This window comes from Elephantulus edwardii, unplaced genomic scaffold, assembly GCF_000299155.1.
Source record: "Elephantulus edwardii isolate Elephantulus edwardi_28Jun2011 unplaced genomic scaffold, EleEdw1.0 scaffold00315, whole genome shotgun sequence".
Taxonomy (NCBI): domain Eukaryota; kingdom Metazoa; phylum Chordata; class Mammalia; order Macroscelidea; family Macroscelididae; genus Elephantulus; species Elephantulus edwardii.
The window spans coordinates 1371196-1386532 of record NW_006400065.1 but is presented as its reverse complement, the minus strand read 5'-3'; the positions used below and the strand labels follow the sequence as shown (position 1 = coordinate 1386532).

Sequence of the window (15337 nt, the reverse complement as noted above, 5' to 3'; positions counted from 1 at the left end):
CACCCTCAGCCCGTCGTCACCCAGCCGCTGCCCACAACCCACAGCCTCCCGGTCACACCCACGCGGGCTTCCTCTAGCACTTTCTCCCGCCTGCACCGCGAGCACGCCCTTGGCGGGGTGGTCTCCGGCTGCAGCCACCGAGCCCCTGACTCAGCCTCGTGCCCCCTCACTGACCCTTGCCCGGCCTGCCCGGCCCCTGAAGCCAGACGGCCACGCGGGGGTGTCGTGGGGGTAACTGTGGGCCACGTGCCCGCGACCGATGTGGCTGAATTCCGCCTGTGATTCAGTCCGCTTGTCTGGGCCGCCCAGGGGTGCCCTGACCGGGTGATGTCAGGGGCCAGGTATGCAGCCGGGGTTTCTCCGAGGTGACTCAGGCCCTCTCACTCCTGCAGACACTCTGGGCATCTGTCCAGGGCCGCCGGCGAGCCGCCTGACGCTGACTTCCTAGCCTCTTCCACACCCTCCGCAGCCAGGGCTGTGGGAACAGCGGGCAGGCGCTGGGGGACAGCCTGGAGGTGGGTTCCGGAGGCTAGGGCGCCACTCCCACCCTGGCAGCCCACCAGGCCTTCCCCAGGACTCAGAGCTTGTGGGAGAGCATTCATTCATTCATTCAAGTGTTTATTCTTTTACTCAGCCAGCAAACCTGGGTCCCTAGTGCCCTCGCTGTGCCGGACATTCTAGGCTCTGCTCACAGAGTCGTAAAGACCAAATTCCCCTGCAAAATTCCTATCCCAATCTACACATTGGGTGTTATTATTGATGATGTTCAACCAGCCTGAAAGACGCACGCCGCTTTCTGTTCCTCCACGCAGTTCTCCAAACAGCTCCAGCTTCCTTTTATCTCCAGGCCCCAAACCGCCCTTGGGGAAGTCCTGTCTAGAGTCTGACCTTCAGCTCGCTCACATCAACAGGAACTCTTTCTTCCTACTTTGTGACATTCTCTGTCCGGTCGAGTGATGTTGGTCCCACCTCACCAAGTCACCCCTCGGCTGCCCTCAGAGGATCTGAACTTCCACGGCTGGTGAGAATGATGCTGTCTCCTCGTAGACACTTGACGCTCATTGTCTCCGTAGGCTCCCAGACTAAGGACACGATTCTGTGGCCCCTATTTTTCATGCCCTTTTCATAGGGAGCTTAGAAAGCACAGCCGCTATCTCAAGATGAGAGCCAAAGTCTGAGCCAATAATCTGGATTTTAGACAAAAGCAAACAGCCACAGGTATTTGGGAGGTACAGTAAAACCATGGAGGCTGGGACCTGTGTGAGGAAGGAACCTACCAGAAAGTGAAAAGATAAATGTTTGCCACTAACTAGTGATACTGATGGCACCCTGTCAAAGGTGGAAAAGCATTCCAGCTCTCACAGGCTTCAGTGCAATAATGATGAGGTCTCTCTAAATGGGGTTTGTTTGGGGTTTTGGTTTTTTTTTTTCCCATCGAATAGGATCCAACAGGCACAGGAGGAGATTGCCCCTCCTTCAATGGAGCATCAGGTGGATTTGAACCTCTAAATGAATATTTTGAAAATGTTTATCTGTGGCTGGCTCTGTTCTCAAAGAATTCCCACATGAATTCATTTACTCCACACCAGAGCCTGACTCCTGAACACAATCAGGATGCCCATTGTAGAGATGAGAAAACCAAGGTTCAGAGAGGCGTGAACATTAATCCAGAGACTCACAGGGTTCAAGTTCACAAAGATTGAGGCCTCGCTCCTCACCACGCACTGAGGTGGCATTGAAGATTGGAGCTCTGCAGAGACAGCTAGGAATGTCCTCCTAGGCTCTGGCCCACCCGGCTGTCAGGGGGCGGGGGACATCACCCAGAACCACTCATAATTATCCAAACATGTATGCTCGCCATGCACTAATAAAAAAGTTATTGGTTAAAAAAAGTTATTGATTCATTGGCAACAAAAAATGTATTTCATATTGAAGGAACCCTAGTGGTGTAGGGGTTATATGTTGGGCTGCTGACTGAAAGTTTGGAGGTTCGAATCCATCAGCTGCTACACAGGAGGCAGACAGGCAGTCTCTTCTCATAAAAAAAATTACCGTCTCGGAAATCTGATGGAGAATCAGCATGGGTTAAAATCAGCTCGAAGATGGTGGGCTTCGTTTTGATTTGGTATGTTGGCCAGTGCTGGGGGCCCAATGATGAACTGGACAGTCCAGGGCCCTGCCCTCATGGGGCTCACAGCCCCATGGAGGGAGATGGACAAGAAATAGACCAACAAATGTAGAATCAGGAATCAGTGATTAATGGCCGGGGAGAAGACTCTGAGGGAGAATCAATATGCAAACACAGGCACCTGCATGGTTACAATGGATGACCGGATGGGGAGATCCCGAAACATACAGAGAGTCCCACATACACCAGAGGCACAGTCACACACGTTCACAGGTACTCACACCCTCATAAACAAGCATAAACCCACTGGCATGGAGTTGATTCTGATTCGTGGCCACTTCATGTTACAGACCAGAATTCCATACGGCTTTCTTGGTTGTGATGTTTACAGAAGCAGGTTGCCAGTTCTTTCTACCTTGGCACTACCGGGTGGATTCAAACAACCAAGCTTTAGGTTAGTACTCAAAGCCAAACCCAACACCATGGAATTGGTTCATTCCTACTCAAAGCAACCCTCCATCTGGTTTCCAAGGCTGTAAATCTTTATGTGGAGAAGAGACAGCCTGACAGTCTCCTATGGAGTAAGCAGGTGGATCTGCGGCTTGGTTAGAAGCCCAACATGTTAGACAACGCACCTTTAATTAGTCGAGCACAAAAGCATAAACCGCTTATGTAGCCAGAGACAGTCACAGTCTCATGTTTTTACGTAAATTATTATGCTGCAGAGACCCAGAACCACACACACACACACACAGCCCAAAAATGTATCCATATCCATAGGTACTTACACACTAATTGTTTATATGGATGACCATGATCATATGTACATACAGTCAGACATACAACTCTCAACTGCTGAGACCATTTGCTCAGTCAACAATTGTATACACACACACACACACATACATGCAGGAGAAGCCTTCACAATTCTTTTTTTTTTTAAGCATCTTGGTTATTTTTAGTGAAAGAAAAACAGCGTTTCCAAGGAGGACGAGTGAATTGAAGGTCAGAAAGAAGGTGGGTTGGGTGCTCAGCAGCTCAAGCTCCAAACCCCAGAGGTGGTCAGAGAAGGCCCTCAGCCTGGGGACTTGGAGCATTTGATGCAACAGAGGGATTCCGCTGGTGGGGTGGCTGGACTGACCAGCCTGCCCATGATCAGGAGACTGGAATGAGTGGGTGGGTCATTGGGTGATTTCCACTTGCAGTGGGTTGGCATGATTACTTCGTCTTCTTGGGTGGCATTAAAGAATAACACAGGGACCCTAGAGAGAAGGTTATTCAGTTGGATTCTGAATCACAATCAGGAAATAGTCTTTATCTGGTGCAACCATAATTTCATTTTTCTTGGAGCGAATTTGAAGGAAGGTAAGGTCATTTTGGGGGTCGATTTCTCGCACAGTGCTCTGTGCCTTCAGGATGAAGTTGTGCATGAGATTGGCGTACTGTGTGGTCGTGGAATTGTCCATGGTGCTTTTGATGGGAATGCCTTCTGTGTTCACCACAATGATTCCCTGCACGCCCTTCTGGCTCTGCAGTCGCTTCATGGTCTCTTCTACTTCTGCCATCTCTGACCAGTCAAGTAGCTCAGCCACACTAGCACTCAGCCCAGCCTCGGTGTCCTTCTGCCCACAATTCTTTTTCTCATATAGGAAATACCAGATGTGAACACTGTCACCAGCAAAGTCCACTCACACTGCCACACACCCCATTTCCTTTCTCCGCTCTGAGATTCGCCCCAGCCCTGGTCACATGAAGCTCCTGGCTGGGGGGTGTTGGGGGTGTGTGTTGGGGAGGAGGTATTAGAACCTCCCAGCCATGGACAGCTTCCTGGACACAGAACAGGAAGGGCCTCAGGGCTCCTGTCCGAAGGAAGAGGTTAAGAAAGACAGGCAAGAGGCACCGTGGGGGTGGGGGAGGGACGTGGGGGGGGATCTGGGGCTGTTCTGTGTGTATTTGTGTGTACAGATTCTTCTCTGCCTGTCTGTCTCACTAGCTGGAGACAGCTGTCCACTCAGATAGCTGGGAGTAAGAGACAAGGGACAGGCCAGAGATGTGCGCTTGTTGTTTATTTGTGGTTGTCTGGGGGATGGAGCCCTGGCGAGCGCTCTCCTAACCCAAAGGTACGTGGTTTGAACCTGTGAGGGAACGATGAGACACGCGGCTTCCATAACGATCACAGCGTGGACCTCCCGTGGGGCAGTTCTACTCTGTCCTATAGGGCGGCCGTGAGTCAGATTCGACTCGATGGCAGTGGGTTTGGGGTTTATTGTTTGGGGGGTATGAGACAGTCACAGCGCGGGAGGCGCAGGGCGGACAGACCTGCCGGGGAGGAGGGGGCGCAGACAGACAGATCCCCGAGCGGAGGCGTCCCTGGTCAGACAGGAGGAGCGGGCGACAAGCAGACGGTGGTGGCTGTCTAAAGGGAAACCGGTAATTTGGGGACCCGCTTCTCCCCCGCCCCCATCACCGCAGCCCCCTCTCCCCCCACCCCCGCGGGCTCCCGCGCGGCCAGTCTAGTCTGTCCGCCCGGGCCGGTCCCTGTTGCGTCCTGTGCGGCCGCGCCGCCTGGCCGGGGACAAACAACCTCGCGTTGCTAGGCGACGGCGTTCCACAGCCTGTCGCGTCAGCGCGTCTGCGCGGGCGGGGTCGGGGGAGCGCACTGAGACGGCCGCCGCGTCGTTTGTTGACGTTGCCTGGCAACGACCGCGGCGCTGCCGGGCAACGCGGACCGACTGTTCGCTCTCTTAAAGGGACAGGAGCCTTTTACTTGAGCGGACTGGACTTTGTCACGAAACCAACACTCTGAGGGCGAGGAAAGGGTCGTTCTCCGGGGATTGGGGAGATTCGGAAAGCTGAGGGTTGTACTGGATCCTCTGGGGCTGAGAAAAAAAAAGATTCATTGCTCTATTCATTGCACGTGTGCTTGGGCACGCTGCGGATGGGGCCCTGCTAGATGGAGTTCTAGTACCCGCTCAGTGACCTTGCCCCTTGACTTCCTTTCTGAGTCTGTTTCCTTTGTGAAATGGAAGCGATCACATCATCCACCCATCTCCAGAGCCATGACTGCAAAGAAATCCTCTAAAGTCCTGAGTACCGAGTAAGCACTCCGAATATAACCGGTTTCATTAAATTATTTAATCATCAGCTCTGCTCCTACCCCACTGGGCTTAGGATGAACCAAGATACAGTTTGTAAAGTCTCCGCAACTCATTGCCTCCTGGAGGCTGTTGCAGCGTTCCCGCGGCTTGTTGTCTTTCTTCCCCTGGGAGCGAGGGAGCACGTGACAGAAGGCGGCGCGCAAAGGACACTTTCTTGATGGCCTGGGATCAGGAAGCTGCGGTCGGAATCCTGGGTCTGCTGCCCGCTGCCTGGGTGACCCGGGAGAAACAACTTGGCTCCTTTAAACCTCAGTGACATGCAAGAGGCCTTGCATCTCACGGGGTCACTTGCAGGTAGAGCTTCCTGGGCGGGGACGTGGGAGGGGTTGGCCCCCACTTGCTGGGCTTGTCGGGTCAGTGCCCCGTGCCTGGAGCATGACTCATGGAACTAGGTTATGTAAAGCTCCTAGATCCTGCACGAGAGGGCAGGTTATATAAATGTGTATCCGATATATCGAGCTAGGGAGGGGACCTACCTTGGTAAGCACATCGTTGCCAAACTGTTTCTAGAAAGTAGGGTTTGTCAAGTGTGGCCCATGAGTATCCAATCTACTGTCTCATTCAAAAGAAAATGCACCTTCTTGGGAGTTTCTTTGTATCTCTGGCTGATGAGATCTTGAAATCACTGGCTTGTAATGTATCTCTATGGGTCCCTACATCTTTCTGCTCCATACCTCTCCATTTCTGACTCTGGTTCTGCCACTTTTGCTCCCCTAAATTATTTTCTTTCTTTTTCCTGTTTCTGTCCATTTTCAGATCATTCAATTTCTGGATGTTTCCTTCCCTTTCTAAAAATGTGCTAAACAGAACGAAACGTTGCTTTCAAGTGGATTCCAATGCATGGTCACCCCAAGTGTTACAGGATAGAATTGCTCCACAGGGTTTTCTAGATTTGCGATGATTATGGAAGCAGGTCACTAGGCCTGTCTTCCGAGGTGCCTCTGAGAGGGTTTGAACTCTGAACCTTTAGGCTTGTAGTACCTGATCCTTTAGCTCGTTTTCACCATCTGTGATGCACATATATGCAACTCAACACTGGCTGTTTCAACAAGCTTCATGTGTAAACTTTTGTGACATTATGCTTTTTATCACTTTTATCCATAACCAAAATTTTCCAGTTCAAGTCTACCAGCAGTCAGTCTTTCTGGAAGACCAATGGAGGGCCAGCTATGAGTCGGTTCCTACTTCATGGCAATAAGCTGAGTTAGTTTAATCTAAAGGAAGTTCAATGTTCCCAAAGTGGTTAATTCTCCTTTTTTTCCTTCTTTCCTCTCACCCCTGATGACCACTAATAAATGTCTCTGTATATTTGCCTCCTCTAAATTTTATTTCAGTGGCAGCATATAATATTTGGCCTCTTCTAACCGGATTCTTTCACTCTCTGCTTCTCACATACTCCAGGCATGTTACCAAAAAGGCCTGATGCTAGAAAAGGACATTATGCTAAGAGAAGTGGAGGGGTCAGTAAGGAAGAAGAGGACGGTCAGTGAGATGTACTGGCACAGAAGCTACACCAGTGGGCCAGAGCACAGCAGAGATTGTGAGGCTGGTGCAGGATTAGGACTCTCTCCCAAAGGGACTCTTCCAAGGAGGCTCTGGACAGCACCTTGCCCCTGGCTGACAGCTGACTGCTGTGTGGCATTGGCATGACCTTCCGGCTCTCTGGTCCACTGTTCTTCTCTCCTCGTCTACCAAATTCAGTGGAAATCAGGGAGGATGCGGAAAAAGTGAAGTTATATTATGTTGTTGTTGTTATGTGCCGTCGAGTTGCTTGCGACTCATAGCGACCCTGTGTACAACCGCCCTAAACTCTGCCCTATCCTGTGCCAATCACACTGTCTCTAATACCCCCATTCCGATTACCCCAGTCACTGAATCAATCCACCTCATAGAGGGTCTTCCCCTCCTGCGCTGTCCCTCCACCCTCCTGAGCATGATGTCCCTCTCCAAGGACCGGTCCCTCCTTACAACATGTTCAAAGTATGTCAGACAAAGCCTCAGAATCTTTGCCTCCAAGGAGCCACCTGGTTTAACCCTCTCCAGGATGAATCTGTTTGTTTTCTTAGCAGTCCATGGTACTCTCAATACTCTTCTCCAGCACCACAACTCAAAGGCATCAATTCTTCTATCCTTCCTAGTCATTGTCCAACTCTCTGACACATAACAAGTGATTGCAAAGACCATGGCCTGTATCAGACACACCTTAGTCTCCAGAGAGACACCTTTGCTCTTCAGTACTTTGGAGAGGTCCCTAATAGCAGACTTTCCCATCACAATATGTCTTTTAATTTATATTAGTTATATTATAGGTATTGTAATTACTGTTCTAAAATAAAATGTGTACCAATGATGCAATGGCAAACCCTCTTACTTTTTCAACTTTCACTCAAATCACAATTTAAAAAAAAAATGTAAGTGGATGCACCAGTGCAAACAAGCAGATGGGGGTCCGATCACCCAGGGAACTTTTCAGGATGGAGCCTTGTCCTGAGGAGGCCATCGGGAGGCCTGCTAAGCTGAGATGGGGTGTGTTATGCAGAGGGGAGGGCCTGCTTGCTTGCACAGCCAAGAGGAACAGAGAACCACCTTACACTGAAGAAGGAGCGCATTCTCCTCTCCTTCCAGACTTGCTTCCTCATCCTGATCCCAAGCCGCACCCCTTTACTTCCTGCTTGAATGGAGCTCCTTAGGGAGTTGCACTGGCAGCCCAAAGGCAGTGCCTCTCCGCTTTTCAAATCCACTAGTGAGCAAAACAGGCAGTCTCCTTCCTCCCTTGTGGTGTACAGCCCCAGAGACCCGATGGAGGGTACGTGATGAGTCAATGCCAACTCGACGGTGTAAGGTCACCGAGGAAGGACGGAACCCAGTTCAGGCCAAAAAAAGACAGTTTATTGAGGAGAAACTGACAGGCCTGGCTCTAGAGTAGAGACCAGCTGCTACTTAAAGTGGAGTTTTATATTGCTTTACAAGGAAATTGGGAGTTAGGATGTTCGCAGCTGCTTGGTACAATATAAGAGAGCAGATTGGGGGTCGTGGATAATTTTGCATCTCTAACAGAGATAAGCAGAGTTGCAGCTGCTTCTTTGAACGTTCCTGTGTCTGTTCTGGGAAAGGAGAGCAACTCCGCAGCCCTGACAGATGACAATGAGTTTTAGGAGAGTTATACTTCTTTAATACACCAGTTCACAGTGAAGTACTGTCTGTAAGTTCTGCTTAGTCACTGCAATGAATTATCCAACCTAGCATGCATAGAGTGTGCCTTGAGTAGGGGGTAGAGTGGAGGTAAGGGGCACAGTTGGGATCAAGATGGTAAAAAAATAGGAGAAAGGTGGTATGTCTGACCTCTAAGTCAGGAGTCAACCTTGAGCTGACCTCGACCTCAATGGCAAGTCTTTCTCTTCCTCCTAAGGTTCAAGGGCTTAGGGTACTGTCAGTTTTACTCAAAGGACAAGGGATATCACTAAGAGGCTGTGCGATTCCCTGGGTATCTCAGAAAAGCTCACCAGGGCTGCTGGCCCCGGGGCCTCCACTCACTTGTCCCAGTGCCAGCTTCTAATGTCACCTAATAGATACGGATTAAGGGAGACACCTGGCCAGGGATGAGAGTGTCATTTTACTATGAATAGGGGAACTTGTGTGTGTGTGTGGAGGAGGGAAAGAAACAGGGCTGGGGTGAAGGTGGGGTCAGAGAGAGAAAGTTAGCGAGGCAGAGATAGAGATGAAACAGATATAAGAGAGAGACAAAAGGTGTTTTCTGAGCATCTCTTGAAAATGCAACCCCACAGCCAGGAAGGCCATGCCCCTGTCTGTGTGCGTGTGTGTTTCTGTGTCTAACAGGTTGCTGCAGGCACCACTGGGGTGTGCCAGGGCCACTGCTGTGCCGGGGTGTGCCCCCACCTCTGGCTACTGTGGGAGGCTGAGCTGGGCGGACCGCGACTGCGTGTGCCTGCCTGCCTCAGAGCGTGTGTCCTGGTCCCGTAGAGTGACAGCAGGCTTGCCAACCTGTCAGGCAGCATTATCCCTGTCATGTTATCACTTCCAACACCCACTAGGTGTGGATGAGGAAGATACCGTTTCAGCGGTCCTGGGGACCCACACTGAAGGGCTTCTGTCTGGGCAGGTGGACCAGGAAACAGCAGTGCTAAGGGAAAGGCAACCAGATTGACCTGTGTGGTCTAGCTCCTCTGGGCCTCAGTTTCTGCATCTGTAAAATAGGGGTGATGATAGCTACTATGTGGTGCAAATTAACAGAACAGAAACTCTCACTGATTAAAGGAGTCAACAACTGAATCTCAAACCCAAGTCCACAGCAGTCTAGTTGTTGATGCTGACATGACTTTGAGCCTGTTGTTCTTAATGCCAGTGGATTCAAACCTCTGACCTTTCATTTATCAGCCCAACACGTACCCGGCCTATTCGACACAACAGAACAACCAAAGTAAGAGCAAAAACCAGTTGCCATCAAATCAATTTTGACTCACAGCAATTCCACGTGTACAGAGTAAAAAACTGCTTAATAGAGTTTTCAAGGCTGTGACCATATGGGAAGAGATTGCCAGGCCTTTCTTCTAAGGTACCCCTGTGTGTGTTGAAACAAGCAACCTTTAAGTTAATAGGCAAGCCCTTAGCTGCTTGCACTGTGCAGGGGCTTCTTACACACCTGGTGGCATGGCGGGTTTTGTGTTGGGCCTGCTGACTGAATAGTTGGTGGTTTGAACTGACCAGGCCCTCCACATGGGAAAAGATGAAGCAGTCTGCTCTCATAATGATTTACAGCCTCAGAAACCCTCAAATGGATTTGCTCTGCTTAGAGGGTTGCTGTGAGTCAGACCCAACCCTACCGCAGAGGGTTTGGTGTTTTGGTTATGAGAAACTGTGAGATCCGAGCTGGCCATGACCTCATTTCTTGCCACTCCACCCCATGTTCCCGGTGCCCGACCACATGGGGCCGTCTCTCTGTTCCTCCCAACATGCCAGACATATTTCCACCTTGAGACCTTTGCATTTGTTCTTCCTGCTGGGCTTGGGATGCCCTTATCTAGACATCTGCATAGCTTCACCCATACCAACTTCCGGCTGGACCCTCACCAACTTCCGGCTGCACCCTTACCAACTGTCAATATTTGCTGTGCAAATAATTGTCTTCTCTGGTGGCCCTTCCAACACCCCCTCTCCTCTTCCAGTGTGCTATGAAGATCTACGGAGATTGGGGGATGGCTGAGTTTTCCTTCTGTTGTACATAGGATCACTACAAGTTGGTATCATAGGATTACTACAAGTTGGTGTCAACTGGGCACCTACCTGACTACAACAATGTGCTATACAAACCAGACTTGTTCCTCGCCAAGAGGATTCTGGATCCTGGAGAACCCATGTATTCCAAAGTAGAACTAGGATTTTTTTCAATTGTAGGTTGTTCAGAAAAGGAGCTTTGGTAACCTTGTAAGTTAAATGTTGGCCTGCTAGTTAAAAGGTTGATATTCTAACCCACCAGTTGTTCTTGGAAGAAACATAAGGCCAGTCTCCTAACCTTGAGACTTATTGCTTCTCCTCCAAACCCAGAACTTTCAGCCAAACAATAGAAAGGCCTAAAAGGGGGAGTTCTGATGGCTTAGTGAGTAGGAAGTTGTGCAGCCAATCCAAAGGTGGACAATTTGAATCTACAAACTACTCTGAGGGAGAAAGAAGGGCAGTTTCTTCCCTTCTGATTTATAGCATCTGAAAACTCACTGAAGGGTCAGTAATGAGTTAGTTCTGACTCCATTACAATCAATGAGCGTGTGCATGTACGTGTGTGTGTGTGTGTGTGTGTGTGTGTGTGTGTGTGTGTAAGGAGACCAGTAACAATAGGGAGACACTCACTCCTTAGAGCAACCAACATATATGGTCAAAAGGGTGGGATTTGCCCTAGGATAAAGCAAAAAAGGCAGGATAGACGGGTTAATGGAAAGGAGAATCACAAGGAGGAAGTGGGAAGAGTGTGGTTACATTATGGGTATTATCATTAATTATTAACAAAAAATAGGAATGGTTGAATGGAACGCCAATTAGCTTGTAAACTTTCACTCATATCATAGTGTTGTTTTTGTTTTTTTCAAAAAGTGTCAATTAAAAAAAAGATGTAGAACCTCAGAAGCCCAACCTGGAGTCTCCATGAGTTTGAACTGATGCCCCAGCGGCTGAGATTTTCTGAAGTAGATCACCAGGTCTTTCTTCTAAGGTGCCTGTGGATGGAGTCAAACTGCCAACCTTTCAATTGTAGGCCAACTCGCAACCATTTTGTGGCACCCCAACTCCTTCCACATATGTGTAACTTGCTAAATGTGTCCATTTAGGTTTATTTCAGGAGCACTTGTGGAACACTGCATTAAGCATCAGGCTTAATACCCAAAGCTCAGAGGTTGGAATCCACCAGCTCTTCCCCAAGCAAGAGAAGGCAGCCTGTTGTGGCACAGATTTCAGCCTTGGGAAACCCTAGGGGTGGTTCTGTTTTGTCTTGTAGGGTCACTGTGAGTGATAGGACTCCATGCAGTTGTTGTTGCTATGTGCCATTGAGTTGCCTGCAACTCATGAAACCCTGTATACAACAGCTCTGAACTCTGCTCTATCCTGGGCAGTCAGTCTCCAACACACCTACCTCCATTATCCCAGTTACTTTATCAATCCATCTCATCCAGGATCTTCCTCTCCTGGGCTGTCCCTACACCACTCTAATCATGATGTCCCTCTCCAAGGACTGGTCCCTCCTGGACGCATGCCCAAAGTATGTGAGGAGTTGTTGTTTGTTGTTATGTGCCTTCGAGTCCCCTGCGACTCATAGCGACCCTATGTACAACAGCCCTGAACTGCTTTATCCTGTGCCAATCTTACTGTCTCTGATACACCCTACCCTCAATACCCTAGTCACTGAATCTATCCATATCATCAAGAGTTTTCCTCATCCTAGAGAGGGTGAGACCCGGCTGCTCCCTGGAGGCAAGGATTCTGAAGTTTCTTCTGGCATACTTTGGACAGCACAAGATAGGAAAGAATGTGAGACAGAGCTTCAAAAAACCTTGCCTCCAGGGAGCAAACTGGTTTCACCCTCTCCAGGATAAACCTGTTTGTTCTCCTGGCAGTCCCTGGTGTCATGTTCAGTACTCTTCTCCAGCACCACAGCTCAAACAAAGTCTTCTTGTCATTTTTTGTCATTGTCCAGCTCTCTGATGCATAGTAAGTAATTGTGAAGACCATGGTCTGAGTCAGGTGTACCTTAGTCTCCAGACTGATATTGTTGTTCTTCAACACTTTTGAGAGGTTCCTGAAAGCAGCCTTCCCCAGAGCAATTCATCTTTTGATTTCTTGACTGCTGGTGCTAAGAGTGCTGATTGTGGAACCAAGCAAGCTAAAATTGCTAACAACCTCAGTCTCTTCTCCATCTCTCATGGTGCTGCCAATTGACCTAGTGGTGAGAATCTTTGTCTTCTTGATGTTGAGTGTCAATCAATACTAAAAATTGCAGTCCTTGACCTTTTACAGCAAGCGCTTCAGGTCTTCCTCATTTTCTGCAAGCAAGGTTGTGTTACCTGCATATTGCAGGTTGTTAAGTCCTCTTCCTCCAATCCTGATGCTACACTCAGCCTTCCAAATGATCTGTTCTGCATATAGATTGAAAAGGTGTGGGTTTTATATTTATTGCCTCTCTCCCACCTTCAGGTGTTAACTTCAGGAAAGAAATGGGGGTCTTGTTTGCTGCTGTTGGCCCTGGACTTAGCACAGTACCTAACATGTGGTAGATCTCAATAAATATCTGTGCGGTGAATAAAACCATATAACCCACGCAAAAATGAATGACTGGGAACCGTAAGTCTCTGTGAACTTTCATTTAAATTAATTAAAGTTTTTTTAAAAAAAGGCCATTTAACCCATGAGTTCCGGGTGTCCAAAATCACTGATTATCACAACAGGCCGAAACGCAAAAAAGCTAAGGAAGAACGAGATGGACACACAGTGACTGCAGCACTGGGTTCAAGACTGTGACGCTAAGCAAGATTTCTTTCTGCTGTTACACAGACAGGGTTTGCTGTGAATCAGAGCCCACTCCGTGACAGCTAGTAAGAATGCCCCCATTTTACAGATACGGAAACTGAGAATCAGGAGGGGGAAGTCCCTGTGTCAGGGAGAGGCCCCCTACATCGATGAAGGTGGATGATTATGCCGGCAGGGCTGTCCCCAGGGACTCGAGTTTGTGTGTGTTTAATTTCACTGTCTCTGTTCACTTCTGGGCCTCCAGAAGGCTGGTTTTGTCTCCTGATCTCCCTCTGTTTCGGAGTCCCCTAAACTCTCCAGCTCGGCTTCAGCTTCCGCGAGCATGTCCAGGTTTCTCGCCCCGGGCGCTGGTTCTCTGTGTTTCCCTGTTGCTCGGGATGCCCGCGCCCTCGCAGGCGGCGAAGGCCAAGTTCGCGCAGGGCGGCGGGCCTGGCTGGGCGCGCGGTCGGCCCGGCTGCCAGCGCCCGCCCTGCCCCCTCGTGGCCGCGGGCCCGGGCGCCGAGCCGGGGCGGGGCCTGTTGCCAGGAGACCAATGTTTTGCCGCCGCAAACTGGGTCTCTGGGCCACTGCGAGGGAAAGGGGGGGGGGGCCTGGGAACCCGAGCCGGGCGTGGGAGCCGGCGGGCCGGCTGGGTGCCTGGCTGTCCGCAGGACTCCGTGAGGACTGGCTGTTTACGGATGACACTAGGGAACAAGACTGCATAAAACACGAGGGAACATCAGGGGTGGTGGATCTGGGACCGGCGACTAATAAAGATTATTGCTGGAAGAAAATCCGCGCAACTGCTAAACTGAAAGTCTGCTAGTTCAAGCTCACTTTGGAGGCTTGTTGCTTCCTAAAGATTGTTGTTAGGCGCCCTCATTCATAGCAACCCTGAACAACAGAACGAAGCAGCACAGCGCACAGTGCCCGGTCCTGGCCATCGGCAGTAATCCGTTGCTATGTTTGAGCCCATAGTGGTAACCACTGCCAGTTCGTCTCCTTGAACCTCTATCAAACTTGATGTCCTCCTTCAGGGGACTGAGGACCCCCTGATTCTGACCTCCAAAGGACCTCAGATGGCTCCTCATTCTCTCTTTTAAGAAGCATTCTGCCTACCCTTCTTCCAAGGCAGAGTTACTTGTTTTTCTGGCCGCCCGTGGTCGATTTAATATCCTTTGGCCAGCACTGTAATTCAAAGGCTTCAATTCTGTTCCACTCTCCTTTATTCATTGTCCAACTTCCACGTGAATATGAAGAAATTGAAAAATACCATGGCTTGAGGCTGGCGCACCTTAGTCTTCAAAGTGACATCCTTGCTCTTTAGCACTTGAAAGAGATTTTTTGGCAGCAGATTTGCCTGGGCCAGTGTGTCATTTGATCTTTTGACCGCTGCTTCTATGAGTGTGGATTGTGGATCCAAGTAAAATTAAACCCGCCACAATCTTTTCTCCATTTATCATGATGTCGTTTATCATGTGGGTCGAGTTGTGAGGACTGCTTTGTGTTTTTATGTTGAGGTGTCATCCTTACTGAAGATTCTAGTCTTTGATCTATATCCGTAAATGCTTCATGTGCTCTGTCAGCAAGCAAGCTCACGTGTCATCTGCATATTGCAGGTTAGTGAGGTTTCTTCCAATCCTGCTGACACATCCTTCTTCATAAAGTCCAACTTTCAAACTGTTTGCTCAGCAGATTGAGTAACTATGTGAAAGCCTACAATACTGATGTACACCTATTTCAGCTTGGGTTCTTAAACTTGCTTTGATTTTGTACAACATTTTTTTAAATTATTTTTAATGAAAGCTTACAGAGACTTTGGATTTCCATTATTTTTTTTAACTTTTTAAAAAATTTCATTATTTTTCGTGTGCACCATCAAACCAGATCCGACCGGTACAGGAGGAGACTGCTCCCCCTCCTCCAGCAGAGCATCCGGTGGATTCGAACCATGCACCTCCGAGACTGCAGCGCAGCCCCCCGCCACCAGGCCACCAGAGCTAGCCTGGATTTCCATTATTGCACACTTTCCTCCCTGCTCACC

At 49.4% G+C, this 15337-nt stretch overlaps 1 pseudogene; it reads right to left on the bottom strand.

Moving 5' to 3' along the window:
- Positions 1 to 3402: 3402 nt before the first annotated feature.
- LOC102848650 lies at positions 3403 to 3693 on the bottom strand (annotated as a pseudogene).
- Between the last annotated feature and the right edge of the window lie 11644 nt (positions 3694 to 15337).